This window comes from Zea mays, chromosome 3 (assembly GCF_902167145.1).
Source record: "Zea mays cultivar B73 chromosome 3, Zm-B73-REFERENCE-NAM-5.0, whole genome shotgun sequence".
Lineage (NCBI taxonomy): Eukaryota > Viridiplantae > Streptophyta > Magnoliopsida > Poales > Poaceae > Zea > Zea mays.
The window spans coordinates 211,934,044-211,955,634 of NC_050098.1; the positions used below are offsets into that span (position 1 = coordinate 211,934,044).

Genomic DNA, 21,591 nt, shown 5'->3' on the forward strand with positions numbered 1-21,591 from the left:
AGCGTCGGTGCCTGGAGTGTAGCGTTGTGGAGAGCGGTGTCGCCTACGATCTCGTACGAATGAAGTACTCTATACGGCCTCTTACGTAAGACTACGTAATGCTGCAACCACCTCTTCAAGGTAGATAGGTCCTTGAAGACCCTACCCTTTTCAATCATCATGCTAGGACCGGCCTCAGGAGCATCTAGCAGCTCATCATCCCTTCCTTCTGCATTTGCCTGATGAGAAAGACTAAGATCGCTGAACTCATGAACTCTTGGATCCCGACCGTCTGGAAAAACACGTTGCAACATCTCAATGTCACTCTCTGTGAGTTCACCAACCGGGCGATCATCATCTGAATCGGCAACCATAGCAAACGCATATGGCTCCTCTTCATTCCTAAACTCAGGACTGTTGGAGGCAATAAATCCATCACCGAAGCAGCCACGTGCCACGGTCTGAGGATCAACCACACTAGCAGGGGTCTCTCCTGCAACATGTACAAGATGATCAGTCTCACGTCAAATGGAATGAGCAAAGTGCTCATGGTCCTAAATGAAGATGTAATGCCAATAAAACGTGCACATTTAACTCACATTCATCATATTCAATCAAATTAGCATTTATCATAATAACTCACATTCATCACATTAAAAAACAACTAATTATAGCACCTCCCCTGCACGGGGAGGATAAAAAACGTGCACATTTAACTCACATTCATCATATTCAATCAAATCAGCATTTATCACAATAACTCACATTCATCACATTCAAAAAACAACTAATTATAGCAAAAAATCTAACATATTTAACAAAAAATGCTAACATAATAACTAAAATAATCAAAAATTTACCTAGACGGCCGGGGGCGGGGTTGGACGACGACGACGACGCGGGCGGGGAGCGGGCGGGGCGGCGTGTCGCCGGCCGGTGGCGAGGCGCGGCGGGTGGCACACGGGCGCCGGGGGCAGGGCGGGGCGCGGGCGGCAGGCGGCGGGGCGCCGGGGGCCGGGACGGGGGCGGTGAACGGGGCGGCGCGGCGAGGCGAGACAGGGTGCGCGGGGTGAAAAAATGGGGAAAGAGTATGACCAGCGCAGGATATAGGGGGTCGGCGCCAAGATCTACGGCGCCGACCCCCTGACACGTGTTCTGCCGTCGCCAGGGGTCGGCGCTAAGATCTATGACGCCGACCATCCTGACACGTCACGGACAAATGGTCTTCCACGTCAGACATGCAGACGCCAATATTGTTGGCGTCGACACACACAACCTCGGCGCCAATGATGACGGCGCCGAGCTAAGGGTCAATTTTTTGAAATAAAACTGTGAAGGGCATAATTATGCAAAAAAACCCTAAAAGGGCCAAATTGCAAAAAGTTGGTACACGCACCTTCATTTTTTGAAAGATAAAGAGTTATTTGTGGTCACAAAAAAATTTAATGTGGATGCACTACAATTTTCCTTATATTTATTTATTGTCAGTAATACCGATCAAACTTCTTTAATAAGGTTTATAAAAATATTAGTAATATTAACGTCTCTGAATAAAATTATAAGTAAAAATAGATTCAATAATCTATTCATTAATAATAATTATACACTGTAAATATTAATGTTTTTAAACTAAATGTATATATAACTTTTTTTAGAAAATTTTGAAAATATCAGTAACATTTATATCTCTATATAAATATAATTTTTTTAGAAAACTTCAAAAATATTAGTAACATTTGTATCTCTAAAAACAATTAATATAAAATAAATTCAATAATCTATTTAATAATATTAATTTTGTACTACGAATATTAATATTTGTATAATATTTGATAAAAGTTGAATATGACTAATTTGTGAGGAAATGAGTGATACTTAAGGGTTTGTTCATTTTCATCTTAATTTATGTGGATCGGAGGGATTTGGATAGGTTTAAATTCATAGTAAAAATTTTCAAACTCATTCAATCCATGTGACATAAGAATAACCGAACCATGCAAAGTTGGATAAAGGAAGTAGGATATTGGTGGAAAGATAATCCAATAAACATGTCAAGTTGTGAGCACTCACTAAAATGGGGGGTCCACCACTTACCAGTGAGGACAGCCTAAAGCGTGATTACACAACCAACCAGGAATGATTTGGGTATACCGGAATAGTGGAATGTCACAAAAAAAATACAGCAATAAAAAACCAATGATAAGAATGGCTCAAAGTCGCGCCTTTCAACATTCCATCTTAACTCTTACAAGAGTACTACATTATTCCTTTTTTGATATACTCCCTCCGTTCTTTTTAATTTGTCACCGTTTAATTCAAAAATGACTAGCGGGTGACAAATATTTAAGAACAGAGGTAGTATGCAGTAAGTAACATGCCCAAACCTCGACTCCACCACACCGCAAGTCCAGTCCCTGAATTACACTAGCAGTCTAGCACCAGCTGTATTATTCCATAGCTGAATGGCCCTCATGGTGATCCACTTTCCACGACAACTGAGACTGGGAATAGATTTGGCAGCATTGCTCTTTCCAAGTCATATCAACAAGAATTGTGCCAGTCTTTGCATGTAAAGTACGCATGCAGAGCAATAGGGTCATTACGGCGTGGTCCGTCCATAATCTGGCGTCACCTATTCAAAAGTTTCCATGAGGTGAGCAGAAATATGGCATTGCAAGTTCACAGAATTGCAGAAATATGTAGTAGTAAACCAGTATATAAGGTAGAGAATCATGCACCTTCAGATTCTTGCTGTCCTCTGAAAAAACATGAGCTTTTTTCATCTGCTTACTGTGATTAATAAATAGTAAAGCTCACGACTTCAAGGACTGGTGGATAAGTTCATCTTCAAAATCACCAAAACTTCAGTTGAGAGTAATGGAGGAAGCATTAGAAGGCAACAGATTACAATGGTAACAGAAGTAGGGAAATTTAAATCAGTTGATAATTAATGAACTAACCTCATCCTGTCTTTAGCCAAAAGACCATCCAAAGCTGCAAAGTCTTGAACCATGCCCTAAAGAACAGTGAGGTATCCACCTGATATCAAATGAAACTCAAGGGCGTATGCTGAAGCAATTGTTGTTAGTAACACGCAAAAACGGTGATTTGATTATACTTACCATGCATGATAAAGAACCAAATTCAAGAAGTTCCATACAGAAACATGTTGCCTGGGACATCATATCATGTTAGGAAAATTTCAAAACTATCTAGATGACCACAACATGTCTGGCAGTCTAGAATATGTGTCACAAACTCCTCTCACCTTGACCAAGGATAAGAACTGAATCCTTGGAGATAGATACAATGTCCTCAACTCTTTCGCTTGTAAAGATTGCTTCAATAGCTACGCAAGACATAATTAGATTCAACTGATGCAAGGTCATTATGATCTACACGTTATACAATATAATTAACTAAAAATGAGTTTAACACAACAGCCAATGGAAAACATCTGTGAACTGACAGTTCATTTTATTTAACAGGTTAGCATGAGCCAAACAAAAAGTAAAACAATGCAAATTACGCACAATAGACAATTTCACCTATACATCACGTAAATTTATAATTTGTACTCAAATTAAGCTAAGAATAAGATACTTTAAAGACAATATGTATGATTGAAGAGCTAGGGGAATGGCACAACCTGAAAGCTTGATAGGTGCTAACTCTCTTTCTCCAGTAACGTCTCCATTATCACCGTTAGGGGATTCAGTCTCAACTGCGGACATAACATGTACAGTATGTCCACCATCTGAAACCCAAAAAAATTGTGTCTCTGCACAAACACTCTGAACATATTTATTAATGAATTAAACCATAATGTGAAATAAGACAGCAAATTCAGAACAAGAACTCACTTATAGAGGTAACTGAAAAGACAGCAGATAATTGCACTTTCATGGGATAATGCAAGCGATATGTATGGATATTTTCAGAACATTGCTTGATGGCACCTCTTGAGACCATTTGTGTTGTTGAAAAAATGAAGACATGCAACACTCCAGATGAATCCAGTACCAAAAACTTGTTATTGGAAAGAGGATGGATCGAAATAGCTTTCACTGAATTCAGCAATTCCATGCTGCCTTCTGACTTTTGATCATCATTTTGAAATGCCAACGAAAAAGAACAATAGCTTCCTGAACTCTGTTTTACCCTCAGAGTTGTGAGCTTACCTGAAAAGCATAATTTTGGACCACAGATTATTTGATTCTGAGTAGATTCTGCGGCACAAAGTGCAAGTGTAAGCCATCAACCTTGTTTTACTAAAAATACACCTACTAAATCCAGTAGTAATGTATCCCTACTTTAGTTTCAGTATAACCTGTATAGTTTATCAATGAACCATGTACAGTTGGCATGATTGGATCAAAGCGATAATTCCCAATTCCCATACAAAGCATTTCCTGAAGAATGTAGTCGTTTGAGAGGATATAGTCCATTTATATCACTAATGAAGATTAAACACTCGTCGGTTGTAATAATTTTATTCCAATTTTTCATACACAGCACCAACAGGTCTGGAGTCTGGACACAAATTTGCCTTTTTCTATTTCCTCTTATTGTTATGGGGATAGCAATATCAATATATAACTATAATTTCGACAAAACGCATATGAACACTGTCTCTGCATGTACAGCAGTATATGGCAATAGGATAGACCAACTACGCTGATTATCACTGAACTCAACAAAACTATGCTAACAGCTCAAATCTCTAACGAGTAGGCATGAGATGTACATGTTCGCTTAATAGTAACTACAAACACAAGAAATGTAGAAATAAAATACTAAAATAACATTGCAGAGTTTGTATTCTATGTTCCATGAACCTATCAGTTATTGTCAGTTTGCTGTTTGATTCGCACAAACAGCTAGGGTAGTAGGCCATGGATATAGAAGTCCTAAGCATGGGAACGCCCCTTAATTACACTAAAAAAGAGATTAGCACATTTATGCCTAGATTAACCAAAAGTGGCACCCCTGCACATCTATGCCTAGCTTAGATCCCCCATTCAAATTGCATTACAAACAGAAATTTAATCCTGACATGCTGCAGTGCCTTTTTATTTCGCATTATACCAAGGATCACCGAATAGATCAAAACAGGAAGGTGCGAAGTACTCACAAGTCGAAACAAAATCACCTTCACCATTGCCCCCATAGCTAACACGATTAACTGGCACAACTAAGCCATTCAGCATCCCATTCTTCTTGTGGCAGCCCTTCCTTCCTACTACCACAGCAACTTCCTTCTTCACATCCCTCTCCTTTCCACCCTTCATCAAACCCCGTAGCGGGAAGACGCGCAAACCGCCAACCTCCCCGAGCAGCAGCCTTCCCATTGCGACTTCCATTGCGTACACGGGCCGCGCCGGCTCGAGCTCGACGACCGCGCACTTGTGCAGCTCCACTGTCCGGCCGTCCGCGGCCAGCTTCGGAGAGAGCACCCAGATCTGGCCGGTGGACAGTGAGAGCAGCGAGACGGCGTTGACCCCGCCGGCCAGGCGGACGCCAATGCCGAAGGGTAGGTCCTGGAGCGGCAGGCCTGCAGCTGAGGCATGGCGCTTGAAGGAGAGCGAGGCGGGCGCAAAGCGCGGGAAAGCGGGCGCGGGAGCGAGGGAATAGGCGCGGAGGTGGACAGAGGAGTTGGAAGGGGACGGATGCGCGGATAGGAAGATGAGGTGTGACGACGGCAGGAGGAGCGCGAAGGAGGCGGCGGCGGCGAGTGGTGATGGGACGGGGGTGTGAGCGGGATAAGAGGTGGCGAAGGGGGAGACGGAGGGTAGGGACGGGAAGAGATGGGCGGAGGAGTCGGGGAAGAGAAGCGCGAGGGCACGGGCTGGGGAGGAGGGCGGCGCGAGGAGGAGAGACGTGGGGGCCGGGCGGTTGGGCGGGAGAGGGAGACGACGGGCGCTTAGGGGAGGCGGCCCGGGCGGCAGAGGAGAGGGAAGTGGGGGGTGCGTCGGACGCGGAGGCGGCATGGCCGCCGCCGGTGTCTGAGGAGGTAGTATGGCGAGCGACTAGGCGGAGACGGCGCTTTGGAGGTCGTTGGGCTCGTACTTAAGGGCGGGGGACTGTTATATCGAGCCGGATTAGGGTGTAATATAATTTACGCTTCAATTCATCTTAGGCCTTGTTCGTTTACATCGGATTGCACCCGGAATCGTTCCGGTTAATTAAAGTTTATATAAATTAGAGAAGCAATCTGGCTCGGAATTATTCCGACCCACCAATCCGATGTAAACGAACAAAGCCTTAGGGCTCGTTTGAAAACTGACACGTTTTTGTTCCTGGCCCAAATAGAGTGAATCCTGGTGGTTCACTAAATCCTGGTCAGTAATAAATCCATCTCTGAAATGAAACCTGGTGGTTCACCGAAGCTTGTTCGTTTCAGCCAGGATTGAAGACAGGTCTGATAGCTGCAGCGCATACCATTCCATGCATTGTAGTTCAATTCGGTTCCATTCCATACAGTCAAACCAGTGCAAAACCAGAGCAGCATACCATTGCGCCATCCTAGAATCCTAACATTGCAGGATTTCAGCACATGTACACAATCAGGATGCACTCAATCTGTTCAAATCAATTTAATACATACAGTAATAACAAAAAGACTTGCAATTGTTCACGCATACTCGCCAAGAAACAGATATATAAGTAATCAGCTACATAAGCAAATACAGTAATAACAATGGTCACACCTACGGAGTTGTCTTCCCAATACTTGACAATACACATACGGAGTTGTCTCATCTGATGTATGGCGTTTCTTCTTTTGTCCCCCACTTCTAGTTGAACCCATCAGATATAAGGCAGGGAAAATAAACAACATCATGTCATCATCTTCTTCTTCCCTCCTCTTTCTAATATGATCTCGTAATGACATACTCATTGTAGAACTAAAGAATATAGATTTATTGTCAGGTAGAAGTTAAATAATAAAATAGAATTAAAACAAATCATGTATCATTTCAAAATTACAAGTAATAAGACTAAAGCAAACCATATATACGCACAAAGAATTTAATACCTTTTAGAGTTGGTACCGGATCCCAAGAGGGAGGTTCACCTTCCCCAACTATAATTGGTGTTGTAGGGATCTATATATAACAACTCAAATAAAGAGCTAGCATACATGATCATAAAATATACACTTAATTCTGGAAGAAAACACATGAATCTAGACACACAAATGAATTGCTTACTACTTGCTACTAAATACCCCGATGGTGAAGGCACTGGTCGTGGTTGCCATCCTGAATCACAGGCCGCAAACTACTGGGATAAACGACGACCGGGCTGCGTGTTTTATTTTCAGTTGGCCATTCTGGATCGTTCGGCGCTCAATGGATTCGCTCAAGCAGGGTAGGAGTATTGCTGTAGCCCGGTCCTGACTCAGATCTCGGCAATTCATGTCGTAAGTGTGTGGTGTCCACCGCGGCCGCACGAGAACTCCGCGGGGTCGGACGCAGAAGAGCTGCCGGCGGCGAACAGCCTGGCGAACAGGGACCACATGGCCGATGTGGACTTGCGCCCCAGCGCGGAGGCGGCAGCGGCGGACGCCTCGAGATCGTGGAGGCGCTCGCGCAGGCACGCGACGCAGAAGTAACGCGTAACGCGAGGATAGGAAGAGAGGGCAGCGTCTTACCAGTGAGAAGGCAATGGGGAGGGTCGTCGTCGGCGCTGCGCGCGGCCGCTTATTCGCCTCCCGCGCCGCCAGCATTGCGCTGTCTCGCATCACAGCAGGGTTCAATCCAGAAGGGATGAGACCAGGATTGGTGTCGGGCCATGGAGAGAGGGTAAACTTCAAACCAGGCCAATTTTAGTTCCAGATCCGACCGAAAAGAACGGGACCAATTTGTTCCACCAAATTCTAAACCAGGTCAATTTGTTCCACCCGGAACAAGGCCGGGAATGGGCCAATCCGGCCGAAACGAACGGGGCCTTAATATATATAATATGGATATGGATTATGGATTGAGGTGAACGAGATTATCTAAAAAGACCATACAAATTTCAGTCGGGTCCGAAACTGAGACCGCGGTGGTTGGATTGCATCACTTGCAGTTAGAGACGTTTATTTAGTATTATAATCTCTTTAGATCACTTATTTTGTATTTATACATAGTTCAAAATAAGTTAGATTATGTTACCTTCGTTTACAAATATATGACATTATTGACTTTTTTCCAAAAACTTTGACCAATCATCTTATTCAAAATATTTATTCAATAAATATAAAATTTTAAGTCAAACACAAAGTTTTTCACTCAAGTATCTGTTTTTGGCGATTCATGCCAAAGGGGAGAAAGTATTAGCCCAAAGCAAAAGGACCGCACCACCACCAATTTTCAAAATTTAAAAGGTCTTGAAATGATGAATTTTCAATTGGTATCTTATTTTTGATAGAATTTCAAATTGGTACACTCTCTTCAAAAACTAATATCTAAAACCCTCTTTAACACTAAGAGGAGGATTTCAATTAAGAGAGAGTTTTGTTTAGTCAAAGGAAAAGCATTTGAAACAGGGGGAGAAAATTTCAAATCTTAAAAATGCTTCTCAAATGCTTCTCAAAATCTTATTCATTTACCTTTGACTATTTGCAAAAGGACTTTGAAAAGAATTTACAAAAGAATTTGCAAAAACAAAACATGTGGTGCAAGCGTGGTCCAAAATGTTAAAAATAAAGAAACAATCCATGCATACTTTATGGGACTACGGTTACAAACTAACCAAAGTCCCTCTTCTATGTGATAATGAGAGTGCAATCCGCATGGCGGATAATCCCGTTGAGCATAGCCGCACTAAACACATAGCCATTCGGTATCACTTTTTAAGAGATCACCAACAAAAGGAAGATATCGAGATTTCATATATTAACACTAAAGATCAATTAGCCGATATCTTTACCAAGCCACTAGATGAACAAACTTAGGCATGAGCTAAATATTCTTGATTCTAGGAACTTCTTTTGTTGATTTGCACATAGCTCTTTTATATACCTTTGATCATGTCTCTCTCATATGCTATGACTAATGTGTTTTCAAGTCTATTTTAAACCAAGTCATAGGTATATTGAAAGGGAATTGGAGTCTTCGGCGAAGACAAAGGCTTCCACTCCGTAACTCATCCTTCGCCGTCGCTCCGAGCATCTCTCCATCTTTGGGGGAGAAAAGGACTCCGTCTTTGGTATAATCTTCACTCATTTATTTAAGACCAAAGGGGGAGAGAGAGTAATTCTAAGGGCTCTAATGACTCCGTTTTTGGCGATTCATGCCAAAGGGGGAGAGAATATTAGCCCAAAGCAAAAGGACCGCACCACCACACCACCTAATTTTAAAATGTTTTCAATTGGAAATTTCAAATTGGTACCCTATTGTGTTCAAAAGGGGGAGAAAGTAGTATTTCAAAATTGATATCTCAAAACCCTCTTGAACACTAAGAGGAGGATTTCATTTAGGGGGAGTTTTGTTTAAGTCAAAGGAAAAGCATTTGAAACAGGGGAGAATTTCAAATCTTGAAAATGCTTCTCGAAATCTTATTCATTTACCTTTGACTATTTGCAAAAGGACTTTGAAAAGGATTTACAAAAGAATTTGCAAAAACAAAACAAGTGGTGCAAGCGTGGTCCAAAATGTTAAAAATAAAGAAACAATCCATGCATACTTTATGGGTATTTATATTGGCTCAATTCCAAGCAACCTTTGCACTGACATTATGCAAACTAGTTCAATTATGCACTTCTATACTTGCTTTGGTTTGTGTTGGCATCAATCACCAAAAAGGGGGAGATTGAAAGGGAATTAGGCTTACACCTATTTCCTAATTGATTTTGGTGGTTGAATTGCCCAACACAAATAATTGGACTAACTAGTTTGCTCTAGATTATATGTTCTACAGGTGCCCAAGGTTCATCTACAACTATACTAAATTGACTGTCCGGAATACCGTAGATTATTCCGGACGGGAGAAGCTTTTTGAAAAACAGGCCAAGCGCGGACCGTCCGGGCCCCTGCGGCGGACCGTCCGCAACACCAGGATGACCCTCGGACAGAACCAATGCAAAAATCCAAGTCTGCACTATGGACCGTCCGGAGGAAAAGCAAGGACCGTCCGAGACCTCGTGCGGACCGTCCGGCCGCAGGCGCGGACCGTCCGATCGGTAAGGAACCGAAAAACCCGAAGGTGACGGGTTCGGAAAAATGAATTATAGCGTCCTCGCGGACCGTCCGGGGTGCACGACCGGACCGTCCGCGACTGACTTTATCTGACATCTGACGACGCATTAAATGCAATATAGTCGTTGATATAGCCGTTACTGCTGACCGTTGCGTTTTCAGCCGTTGATCTACAGGCGCGGACCGTCCGGACCAGGCGGGCGGACCGTCCGCGGTCGACAGAATGGAGCAACGGCTAGGAAGTGGTTGGTGGCTATAAATACAACCCCAACCACCTCCATTCACAAAAACCAAGCATTCCAACCTTCAACATTCAATACAAGAGCTAGAAATCCATTCCAAGACACATTCAAAGCCTCCATCTCTCCAAGTTTCACAATTGAGAAAAGAGATCAATAGTGATTAGTGACTTGAGAGAGAAAGTGATCCGTGTGTTATTTGTCGCTCTTGTCGCTTGGCTTTTGCAATCGTGCTTTCTTTCTCATCCTTTCTTGCGATAAAACTCACTTGTAATTGAGGCAAGAGACACCAATCTTGTGGTGGTCCTTGTGGGAACTTTGTGTTCCAAGTGATTGAGAAGAAAAGCTCACTCGATGCGAGGGACCGTTTGAGAGAGGGAAAGGGTTGAAAGAGACCCGGTCTTTGTGACCACCTCAACGGGGAGTAGGTTTGGCGAGAACCGAACCTCGGTAAAACAAATCCACGTGTCACACTCCTTATTCGCTTGTGATTTGTTTTCCACCCTATCTCGCGGACTCGATTATATTTCTAACACTAACCCGGCTTGTAGTTGTGATTAATTTTGTAAATTTCAGTTTCGCCATATTCACCCCCCCCCCCTCTAGGCGACTTTCAATTGGTATCAAAGCTGGTGCTTCATTAGAGCCTAACCGCTCGAAGTGATGTCGGGAGAACACACCAAGAAGGAGATGGAGACCGGCGACAAGCCCGCTACAAGCCACGGGAAGGCTTCATCGGAAGAGTCCTGCAACAAAAAGAAAGGGAAGGAGAAGAAAGCCTCCTCCCACAAGTCGCATCGGAGTGGCGACAAGAAAAAGAAAATGAGGAAGGTGGTCTACTACGAGACCGCACTTCATCACCTTCCACCTCCGGCTCCGACGCGCCCTCCATAACTTCTAAACGCCATGAGCGCAAGAAGTTTAGTAAGATCCCCTTACACTATCCTCGCACTTCTAGACGTACTCCATTACTTTCCGTTCCATTAGGCAAACCGCCAACCTTTGACGGTGAAGATTATGCTAGGTGGAGTGATTTAATGAAATTTCATCTAACCTCACTCCACAAAAGTATATGGAATGTTGTTGAGTTTGGAGCACAGGTACCATCCGTAGGGGATGAGGATTATGATGAGGACGAGGTGGCCCAAATCGAGCACTTCAACTCCCAAGCCACAACCATACTCCTCGCCTCTCTAAGTAGGGAGGAGTACAACAAGGTGCAAGGATTAAAGAGCGCCAAGGAAGTTTGGGACGTGCTCAAGACCGCGCACGAGGGTGATGAACTCACCAAGATCACCAAGCGGGAAACGATCGAGGGGGAGCTCGGTCGCTTCCGTCTACGCCAAGGGGAGGAGCCACAAGACATGTACAATCGGCTCAAAACCTTGGTGAATCAAGTGCGCAACCTCGGGAGCAAAAAATGGGATGACCACGAGGTGGTTAAGGTTATTCTAAGATCTCTTATTTTCCTTAACCCTACTCAAGTACAATTAATTCGTGGTAATCCTAGATATACACTAATGACTCCCGAGGAAGTAATCGGGAATTTTGTGAGCTTTGAGTTTATGATCAAGGGCTCACGGAAGATCAACGAGCTTGACGGTCCTTCTATGTCCAAAGCTCAACCGGTCGCATTCAAAGCGACAGAAGAGAAGAAGGAGGAGTCTACACCGAGTAGAACACCCATCGACACCTCCAAACTCGACAACGAGGAAATGGCACTTGTCATCAAAAGCTTTCGCCAAATCCTCAAGCAAAGGAGGGGGAAAGATTACAAACCCCGCTCCAAGAAGGTTTGCTACAAGTGTGGTAAGCCCGGTCACTTTATTGCAAAATGTCCTATTTCTAGTGACAATGACAGGGGCGATGACAAGAAGGGGAGAAGAAGAGAGAAGAAGAGGTACTACAAGAAGAAGGGCGGTGATGCCCATGTTTGTCGGGAGTGGGACTCCGACGAAAGCTCTAGCGACTCCTCCGACGATGAGGACGCTGCCAACATCGCCGTCACCAAGGGCCTTCTCTTCCCCAACGTCGGCCACAAGTGTCTCATGGCAAAGGACGGCAAAAAGAAAAAGGTTAAATCTAAATCCTCCACTAGATATGAATCCTCTAGTGATGATAATGCTAGTGATGAGGAAGATAACTTACATACTCTTTTTGCCAACTTAAACATGCAACAAAAAGAGAAATTAAATGAATTAATTAGTGCCATCCATGAGAAGGATGATCTCTTGGACTCCCAAGAGGACTTCCTAATCAAGGAAAACAAAAAGCATGTTAAAGTTAAAAATGCTTATGCTCTAGAAGTTGAAAAATGTGAAAAATTATCTAGTGAGCTAAGCACTTGCCATGAGACTATAGACAACCTTAGAAATGAAAATGCTAATTTGTTAGCTAAGGTTGATTCCATTGCTTGTAATGTTTCAATTCACAATCTTAGAAATGACAATGATGATTTGCTTGCTAAGATTGAAAAATTGAACAATTCTCTTGCTAGCCTTAAAGATGAAAATGAAAAATTGCTTGCTAAGGTTAAAGATTTTGACGTTTGCAATACTACCATTTCCGACCTTAGAACCAAAAATGATATATTGCATGCTAAGGTTGTAGAATTAAAATCTTGCAAACCCTCCACATCTATCGTTGAACATGTTACTATTTGCACTAGATGTAGAGATGTTAACATTGATGCTATTCATGATCACATGGCTTTAATTAAACAACAAAATGATCATATAGCAAAATTAGATGCTAAAATTGCCGAGCATGACTTAGAGAACGAAAAATTTAAATTTGCTAGAAGCATGCTCTATAGAGGGAGACGCCCTGGCATTAAGGATGGCATTGGCTTTCAACAGGGAGGCAATGTCAAAATTAATGCCCCTCCTAAGAAATTGTCCAACTTTGTTAAGGGAAAGGCTCCCATGCCTCAAGATAACGAGGGATACATTTTATACCCTGTCGGTTATCCTGAGAGCAAGATTAGGAGAATTCATTCTAGGAAGTCTCACTCTGGCCCTAATCATGCTTTTATGTATAAGGGTGAGACATCTAGCTCTAGGCAACCAACCCGTGCTAAGTTGCCTTAGAAGAAAACTCCGAGTGCATCAAATGATCATGACATTTCATTTAAAACTTTTGATGCATCATATGTGTTAACTAACAAATCCGACAAAGTAGTTGCCAAATATGTCGGGGGCAAACACAAGGGATCAAAGACTTGTGTTTGGGTACCCAAAGTTCTTGTATCTAATGCCAAAGGACCCAAAACCATTTGGGTACCTAAAATCAAGAACTAAACATGTTTTGTAGGTTTATGCATCCGGGGGCTCAAGCTGGGTAATCGACAGCGGGTGCACAAACCACATGACAGGGGAGAAGAAGATGTTCTCCTCCTATGAGAAAAACCAAGATCCCCAACGAGCTATCACATTCGGGGATGGAAATCAAGGTTTGGTCAAGGGATTGGGTAAAATTGCTATATCACCTGACCATTCTATTTCCAATGTTTTTCTTGTAGATTCATTAGATTACAATTTGCTTTCCGTTTCCCAATTATGCAAAATGGGCTACAACTGTCTATTCACTGATGTAGGTGTCACTGTCTTTAGAAGAAGTGATGATTCAATAGCATTTAAGGGAGTGTTAGAGGGTCAGCTATACTTGGTAGATTTTGATAGAGCTGAACTCGACACTTGCTTAATTGCTAAGACTAACATGGGCTGGCTCTGGCATCGCCGACTAGCACATGTTGGGATGAAGAATCTTCATAAGCTTCTAAAGGGAGAGCACATTTTCGGATTAACCAATGTTCATTTTGAGAAAGACAGGATTTGTAGCGCATGTCAAGTAGGAAAGCAAGTTGGTGCTCACCATCCACACAAGAACATCATGACGACCGACAGGCCACTGGAGCTCCTACACATGGATCTATTTGGCCCGATAGCTTACATAAGCATCGGCGGGAGTAAGTACTGTCTAGTTATTGTGGATGATTATTCTCGCTTCACTTGGGTGTTCTTTTTGCAGGAAAAATCTCATACCCAAGAGACCCTAAAGGGATTCTTGAGACGGGCTCAAAACGAGTTCAGCTTAAGGATCAAGAAAATTAGAAGCGACAACGGGACGGAGTTCAAGAACTCACAAATTGAAGGCTTCCTTGAGGAGGAGGGCATCAAGCATGAGTTCTCTTCTCCCTACACCCCACAACAAAATGGTGTAGTGGAGAGGAAGAATAGAACTCTATTGGACATGGCAAGAACCATGCTTGATGAGTACAAGACATCGGATCGGTTTTGGGCCGAGGCAGTCAACCCCGCCTGCTACGCCATCAACCGGTTGTATCTACACTGAATCCTCAAGAAGACATCATATGAACTCCTAACTGGTAAAAAGCCCAACATTTCATATTTTAGAGTCTTTGGTAGCAAATGCTTTATACTTGTTAAGAAAGGTCGAAAATCTAAATTTGCTCCTAAGACTGTAGAAGGCTTTTTACTAGGGTATGATTCAAACACAAGGGCATATAGAGTCTTTAACAAGTCCTCTGGACAAGTTGAAGTTTCTTGTGACGTTGTGTTTGATGAGACTAACGGCTCTCAAGTAGAGCAAGTTGATCTTGATGAGATAGGTATTGAAGAGGCTCCGTGCATCGCGCTAAGGAACATGTCCATTGGGGATGTGTGTCCTAAGGAATCCGAAGAGCCTCCAAATGCACAAGATCAACCATCCTCCTCCACGCAAGCATCTCCACTGTCGGGGACCATAATTAGGGGTACCCTCAAGACGCCTAATTCTCAGCTGGTAACCCCCATCAGCATAAAGCTGCAAAGGCCTGATGGGTACGATTAAGTCAGGGATCAGTCCACACGAGTGACTCGACCACGCTTCGCCCGAGCCTAGCCTCGGCCAAGGGCAGCCGACCTCGAGAGACTTCCGTCTCGCCCGAGGCCCCCCTTTTAACGGCGGACACACCTCCGGCTCGCCCGAGGCCTTGGCTTCGCTTAGAAGCAACCCTGACTAAATCGCCGTGCCGACTGACCAGGTTGCAGGAGCATTTAACGCAAAGGTGGCCTGACACCTTTATCCTGACACGCGCCCCCCGGCAGAGCCGAAGTGACCGCCGTCACTCCACCGCTCTACTGACCAGTCTGACAGAAGGACAGCGCCGCCTGCGCCACTCCGACTGCAGTGCCACTCGACAGAGTGAGTCTGACAGGCAGTCAGGCCTTGCCAAAGGCGCCATAGGAAACTCCGCTCCGCCCGACCCCAGGGCTCGGACTCGGGCTAAGACCCGGAAGACGGCGAACTCCGCTCCGCCCGACCCCAGGGCTCGGACTCGGGCTAAGACCCGGAAGACGGCGAACTCCGCTCCGCCCGACCCCAGGGCTCGGACTCGGGCTAAGACCCAGAAGACGGCGAACTCCGCTCCGCCCGACCCCAGGGCTCGGACTCGGGCTAAGACCCGGAAGACGGCGAACTCCGCTCCGCCCGACCCCAGGGCTCGGACTCGGGCTAAGACCCGGAAGACGGCGAACTCCACTCCGCCCGACCCAGGGCTCGGACTCGGGCTCAGCCCCAGAAGACGACGAAACTCCGCCTCGCCCGACCCCAGGGCTCGGACTCCGCCCTGGCCTCGGCCGAACGATCTCCGCCTCGCCCGACCCGGGGGCTCGGGCTCGGCCTCGGCCACGGAAGACAGACTCGACCTCGGCTTCGGAGGAACCCCCACGTCGCCCGACCTAGGGCACAGGCCCGCCACGTCAACAGGAAGCGCCATCATCAACCTACCCCGAGCCGACTCGGGTCACGGAGAACAAGACCGGCGTCCCATCTGGCCAGCTCCGCCAGATGGGCAATGATGGCGCCCCACAAGCTCTGTGACGACGGCGGCTCTCAGCTCTCTTACGGAAGCAGGGCGACGTCAGCAAGGACTCGACCGCTCCTACAGCTGTCCCTCCGCCAGGCTCCGTTGCTCCTCCGACAGCCACGACATCACGCCAGCAAGGTGCCAAGACCTCTCCGGCTGCCACATTGGCATGTACCTAGGGCGCTAGCTCTCCCTCCGCTAGACACGTAGCACTCTGCTACACCCCCCATTGTACACCTGGATCCTCTCCTTACGACTATAAAAGGAAGGACCAGGGCCTTCTTAGAGGAGGTTGGCCGCGCGGGGACGAGGATGAGACAGGCGCTCTCTTGGGGCCGCTCGCTTCCCTCACCCGCGTGGACGCTTGTAACCCCCCTACTGCAAGCGCACCCGACCTGGGCGCGGGACGAACACGAAGGCCGCGGGATCTCCACCTCTCTCACGCCCGTCTCCGGCCACCTCGCCTCTCCCCCCTTCGCGCTCGCCCACGCGCTCGACCCATCTGGGCTGGGGCACGCAGCACACTCACTCGTCGGCTTGGGGACCCCCCGGTCTCGAAACGCCGACAGTTGGCGCGCCAGGTAGGGGCCTGCTGCGTGCTGACGAACAACTTCCCGACAAAGCTCCAGATGGGCAGTCTCCAGCAACCTCTCCGGCCCGGGACGGTGCTCCGTTTCGGGAGTCTTGAGTTCATGTCCTTCGACGGCAGCTACGACATGATACTCCTTCCACCGCCGCGCGACAACTACAATGGCGGTCGACGACCCGCCCGCCGGCGGCGGAATCGACGACATCTTCCCCGCGTGGCGGAAGAACAACATTCGAGCTCGCCCTGTCCTCTCCCCCGCCAACGGAGGAGGAGGCGGGGCAACCAAGGCCGAGCGGGAGGCCGCGCTTCGTCAGCCGTCGAGCGAATCGACGCCCCCGACGCCCCGACGGAAGGCACGCTGGGCGTCGACCCCGCGTTCGAGACGAAGGCAAGCGTCGTCCCCCCGCGACACGCCGATCCCGAGCAAGAAGACGATGCCAGCGCGCTCGCGGAAAGCCTGCAGGACGTCGCCCTCGTACCTGGGACGACGGTGCAACCAGTCCCCGATGTGACTACGTCGCTCCTCGTCGACCAAAAGGTACTGACTAACTCCCATCTTACGTCATTTCGACTCGGCCTCAACCCGCCAAGCGACCTCGCCTTGGCGGGCGCTCTCATTGAGGCGAGTGCAACCCCACTGGGGTTTCGTATGCGGTCGCCTTGGGACCGGTTGACAGACGTCTCGACCTACGGGCCCTCTGGGTCCGAGGAAGATGACGATCCCAGCATCTGTTGGGATTTCTCTGGACTTGGCAACCCCAGTGCCATGCGGGACTTCATGACCGCGTGTGACTACTGCCTCTCCGACTGTACCGATGGAAGCCGCAGCCTCGACGACGAGGACTGCGGCCCAAGCCGCGAATGTTTCCATGTTGAGCTGGGGGATCCCTCCGAAGGCAACCATCTTGGCATGCTGGAGGACTGTGATTTTCCTAGGCCCGTGCCTCGCGCCGACATCCCGCGGGAGCTAGCTGTGGTCCCCGTTCCGGCGGGGGGTCACGACCCACAGCTCGAGCAAGTCCGCGGGGCGCAGGCCAGGCTCGACGAGGGAACAGGAGCGCTTGAGACGATCCGCCGGGACGTCGGGCAGGTATGGGCGGGCCAACCCCCGGCCGGAGAAATACATCACCTGCCCCAAGGTCTCCAGCACCGCGTCGCCAACGATGTCAGGGTCAGGCCACCGCTCGCATCCAGCGGGGTTGGTCAGAACCTGGCAGCCGCAGCGATGCTCCTCCGCGCGATGCCGGAGCCATCAACCACCGAGGGTCGGCGGATCCAGGGAGAGCTCAAGAATCTCCTGGAAGGCGCTGCGGCCCGACGGGCCGAGAGCACTGCCTCCCGAAGGCAAGGATATCCCTCGGAACCTCATGCCGCGACTTCCCGATTCATGCGGGAAGCCTCGGTCTACACCGGGCGCACGCGCAACACTGCGCCTGCGGCCCCGGGCCACCTCGGCAACGAGCACCATCGACGCGACCGTCGGGCCCACCTCGACGAAAGGGTGCGCCGAGGCTACCACCCCAGGCGTGGGGGACGCTACGACAGCGGGGAGGATCGGAGTCCCTCGCCCGAACCACCCGGACCGCAGACCTTCAGTCGGGCCATCCGACGGGCGCCGTTCCCGACCCGGTTCCGACCCCCGACTACTATCACGAAGTACTCGGGGGAAACGAGACCGGAACTGTGGCTCGCGGACTACCGCCTGGCCTGCCAACTGGGTGGAACGGACGACGACAACCTCATCATCCGTAACCTCCCCCTGTTCCTCTCCGACACTGCTCGTGCCTGGTTGGAGCGCCTGCCTCCGGGGCAGATCTCCAACTGGGACGACTTGGTCCAGGCCTTCGCCGGCAATTTCCAGGGCACATACGTGCGCCCCGGGAATTCCTGAGACCTTCGAAACTGCCGGCAACAGCCGGGAGAGTCGCTCCGGGACTACATCCGGCGATTCTCGAAGCAGCGCACTGAGCTGCCCAACATCACCGACTCGGATGTCATCAGCGCGTTCCTTGCCGGCACCACCTGCCGTGACCTGGTGAGCAAGCTGGGTCGCAAGACCCCCACCAGGGCGAGCGAGCTGATGGACATCGCCACCAAGTTCGCCTCTGGCCAGGAGGCGGTTGAGGCTATCTTCCGAAAGGACAAGCAGCCCCAGGGCCGCCCATCGGAAGAGGCTCCCGAGGCGTCTACTCCGCGCGGCGCCAAGAAGAAAGGCAAGAAGAAGTCGCAATCGAAACGCGACGCCGCTGACGCGGACCTTGTCGCCGCCGCCGAGTACAAGAACCCTCGGAAGCCCCCCGGAGGTGCTAACCTCTTCGACAAGATGCTCAAGGAGCCGTGCCCTTACCATCAGGGGCCCGTCAGACACACCCTCGAGGAGTGCGTCATGCTTCGGCGTCACTTCCACAGGGCCGGGCCACCCGCCGAGGGTGGCAGGGCCCGCGACGACGACAAGAACGAAGATCACCAAGCAGGAGAATTCCCCGAGGTCCGCGACTGCTTCATGATCTACGGAGGGCATGCGGCGAATCCCTCGGCTCGGCATCGCAAGCAAGAGCGCCGGGAGGTCTGCTTGGTGAAGGTGGCGGCGCCAGTCTACCTAGACTGGTCCGACAAGCCCATCACCTTCGACCAGGCCGACCACCCCGACCGCGTGCCGAGCCCGGGGAAATACCCGCTCGTCGTCGACCCTGTCATCGGCAACGTCAGGCTCACCAAGGTCCTGATGGATGGGGGCAGCTGCCTCAACATCATCTACGCCGAGACCCTCAAGCTCCTGCGCGTCGATCTGTCCTCCATCCGGGCAGGCGCTGCGCCCTTCCACGGGATTGTACCTGGGAAGCGCGTCCAGCCCCTCGGACGACTTGACCTCCCCGTCTGCTTCGGAACGCCCTCCAACTTCCGAAGGGAGACCCTGACGTTCGAGGTGGTCGGGTTCCGAGGAACCTACCACGCTGTACTGGGGAGGCCATGCTACGCGAAGTTCATGGCCGTCCCCAACTACACCTACTTGAAGCTCAAGATGCCGGGCCCCAACGGGGTCATCACCGTCGGCCCCACGTACAAACACGCGTTCGAATGCGACGTGGAGTGCGTGGAGTACGCCGAGGCCCTCGCCGAGTCCGAGGCCCTCATCGCCGACCTGGAGAATCTCTCCAAGGAGGTGCCAGACGTGAAGCGTCACGCCGGCAACTTCGAGCCAGCGGAGACGGTTAAGGCCGTCCCTCTCGACCCCAGCGGCGACACCTCCAAGCAGATCCGGATCGGTTCCGGGCTCGACCCCAAATAGGAAGCAGTGCTCGTCGACTTTCTCCGCGCAAACGCCGACGTCTTTGCGTGGAGTCCCTCGGACATGCCCGACATACCGAGGGATGTCGCCGAGCACTCGCTGGATATTCGGGCCGGAGCCCGACCCGTCAGGCAGCCTCTGCGCCGATTCGACGAGGAGAAGCGCAGAGTGATTGGCGAAGAGATCCACAAGCTGATGGCAGCAGGGTTCATCAAAGAGGTATTCCATCCCGAATGGCTTGCCAACCCTGTGCTTGTGAGGAAGAAAGGGGGGAAATGGCGGATGTGTGTTGACTACACTGGTCTCAACAAAGCATGTCCGAAGGTTCCCTACCCTCTGCCTCGCATCGATCAAATCGTGGATTCCACTGCTGGGTGCGAAACCCTGTCCTTCCTCGATGCCTACTTAGGGTATCACCAAATCCGGATGAAAGAGTCCGACCAGCTCGCGACTTCTTTCATCACGCCGTTCGGCATGTACTGCTATGTCACCATGCCGTTCGGTTTGAGGAATGCGGGCGCGACGTACCAGCGGTGCATGAACCATGTGTTCGGCGAACACATCGGTCGCACAGTCGAGGCCTACGTCGATGACATCGTAGTCAAGACAAGGAAGGCTTCCGACCTCCTCTCCGACCTTGAAGTGACATTCCGATGTCTCAAGGCGAAAGGAGTCAAGCTCAATCCAGAGAAGTGTGTCTTCGGGGTACCCCGGGGCATGCTCCTGGGGTTCATCGTCTCCGAGCGAGGCATCGAAGCCAACCCGGAGAAGATCGCAGCCATCACCAGCATGGGACCCATCAAGGACTTAAAAGGCGTACAGAGGGTCATGGGATGCCTCGCGGCCCTGAGCCGCTTCATCTCACGCCTCGGCGAAAGAGGTCTGCCTCTGTACCGCCTCTTAAGGAAGACCGAGAGTTTCGCTTGGACCCCTGAGGCCGAGGAAGCCCTCGAGAACCTGAAGGCGCTCCTTACAAAGGCGCCTGTCTTGGTGCCCCCAGCTGATGGAGAAGCCCTCTTGGTCTACGTCGCCGCCACCACTCAGGTGGTTAGCGCCGCGATTGTGGTCGAGAGGCAAGAGGAAGGGCATGCACTGCCCGTTCAGAGGCCAGTCTACTTCGTCAGCGAAGTACTGTCCGAGACCAAGATCTGCTACCCACAAGTTCAGAAGCTGCTGTATGCTGTGATCCTGACGAGGCGGAAGTTACGACACTACTTCGAGTCTCATCCGGTAACTGTGGTGTCATCTTTCCCCCTCGGGGAGATCATCCAGTGCCGAGAGGCCTCGGGCAGGATCGCAAAGTGGGCGGTGGAAATCATGGGCGAAACAATCTCGTTCGCCCCTCGGAAGGCCATCAAGTCCCAGGTGTTGGCGGACTTCGTGGCCGAATGGGTCGACACCCAGCTGCCGACAGCTCCAATCCAACCGAAGCTCTGGAC

General features: G+C 49.2%; 2 pseudogenes across 3 annotated transcripts; both read right to left on the reverse strand.

Annotated features, from left to right (window-relative positions):
* Positions 1–2,097: 2,097 nt before the first annotated feature.
* LOC100279333 (LOC100279411-like pseudogene) lies at positions 2,098–6,014 on the reverse strand (annotated as a pseudogene). 2 transcript variants are annotated; one of them, NR_158730.1, is made up of 8 exons: positions 5,114–5,979; positions 3,843–4,160; positions 3,629–3,760; positions 3,248–3,328; positions 3,102–3,152; positions 2,940–2,995; positions 2,718–2,841; positions 2,166–2,611 (listed from the first exon to the last, which is right to left on the reverse strand). The product of NR_158730.1 is annotated as a protein-like pseudogene, transcript variant 1 (transcript). The 2 variants fall into 2 exon arrangements; NR_158731.1 differs by having other exon boundaries at positions 2,098–2,611; positions 2,940–3,152; positions 3,629–3,773; positions 5,114–6,014.
* A 524-nt stretch (positions 6,015–6,538) lies between these two features.
* LOC100279152 (uncharacterized) lies at positions 6,539–7,765 on the reverse strand (annotated as a pseudogene). The gene is made up of 3 exons (NR_157223.1): positions 7,637–7,765; positions 7,019–7,088; positions 6,539–6,887 (listed from the first exon to the last, which is right to left on the reverse strand). The product of NR_157223.1 is annotated as an uncharacterized protein (transcript).
* Between the last annotated feature and the right edge of the window lie 13,826 nt (positions 7,766–21,591).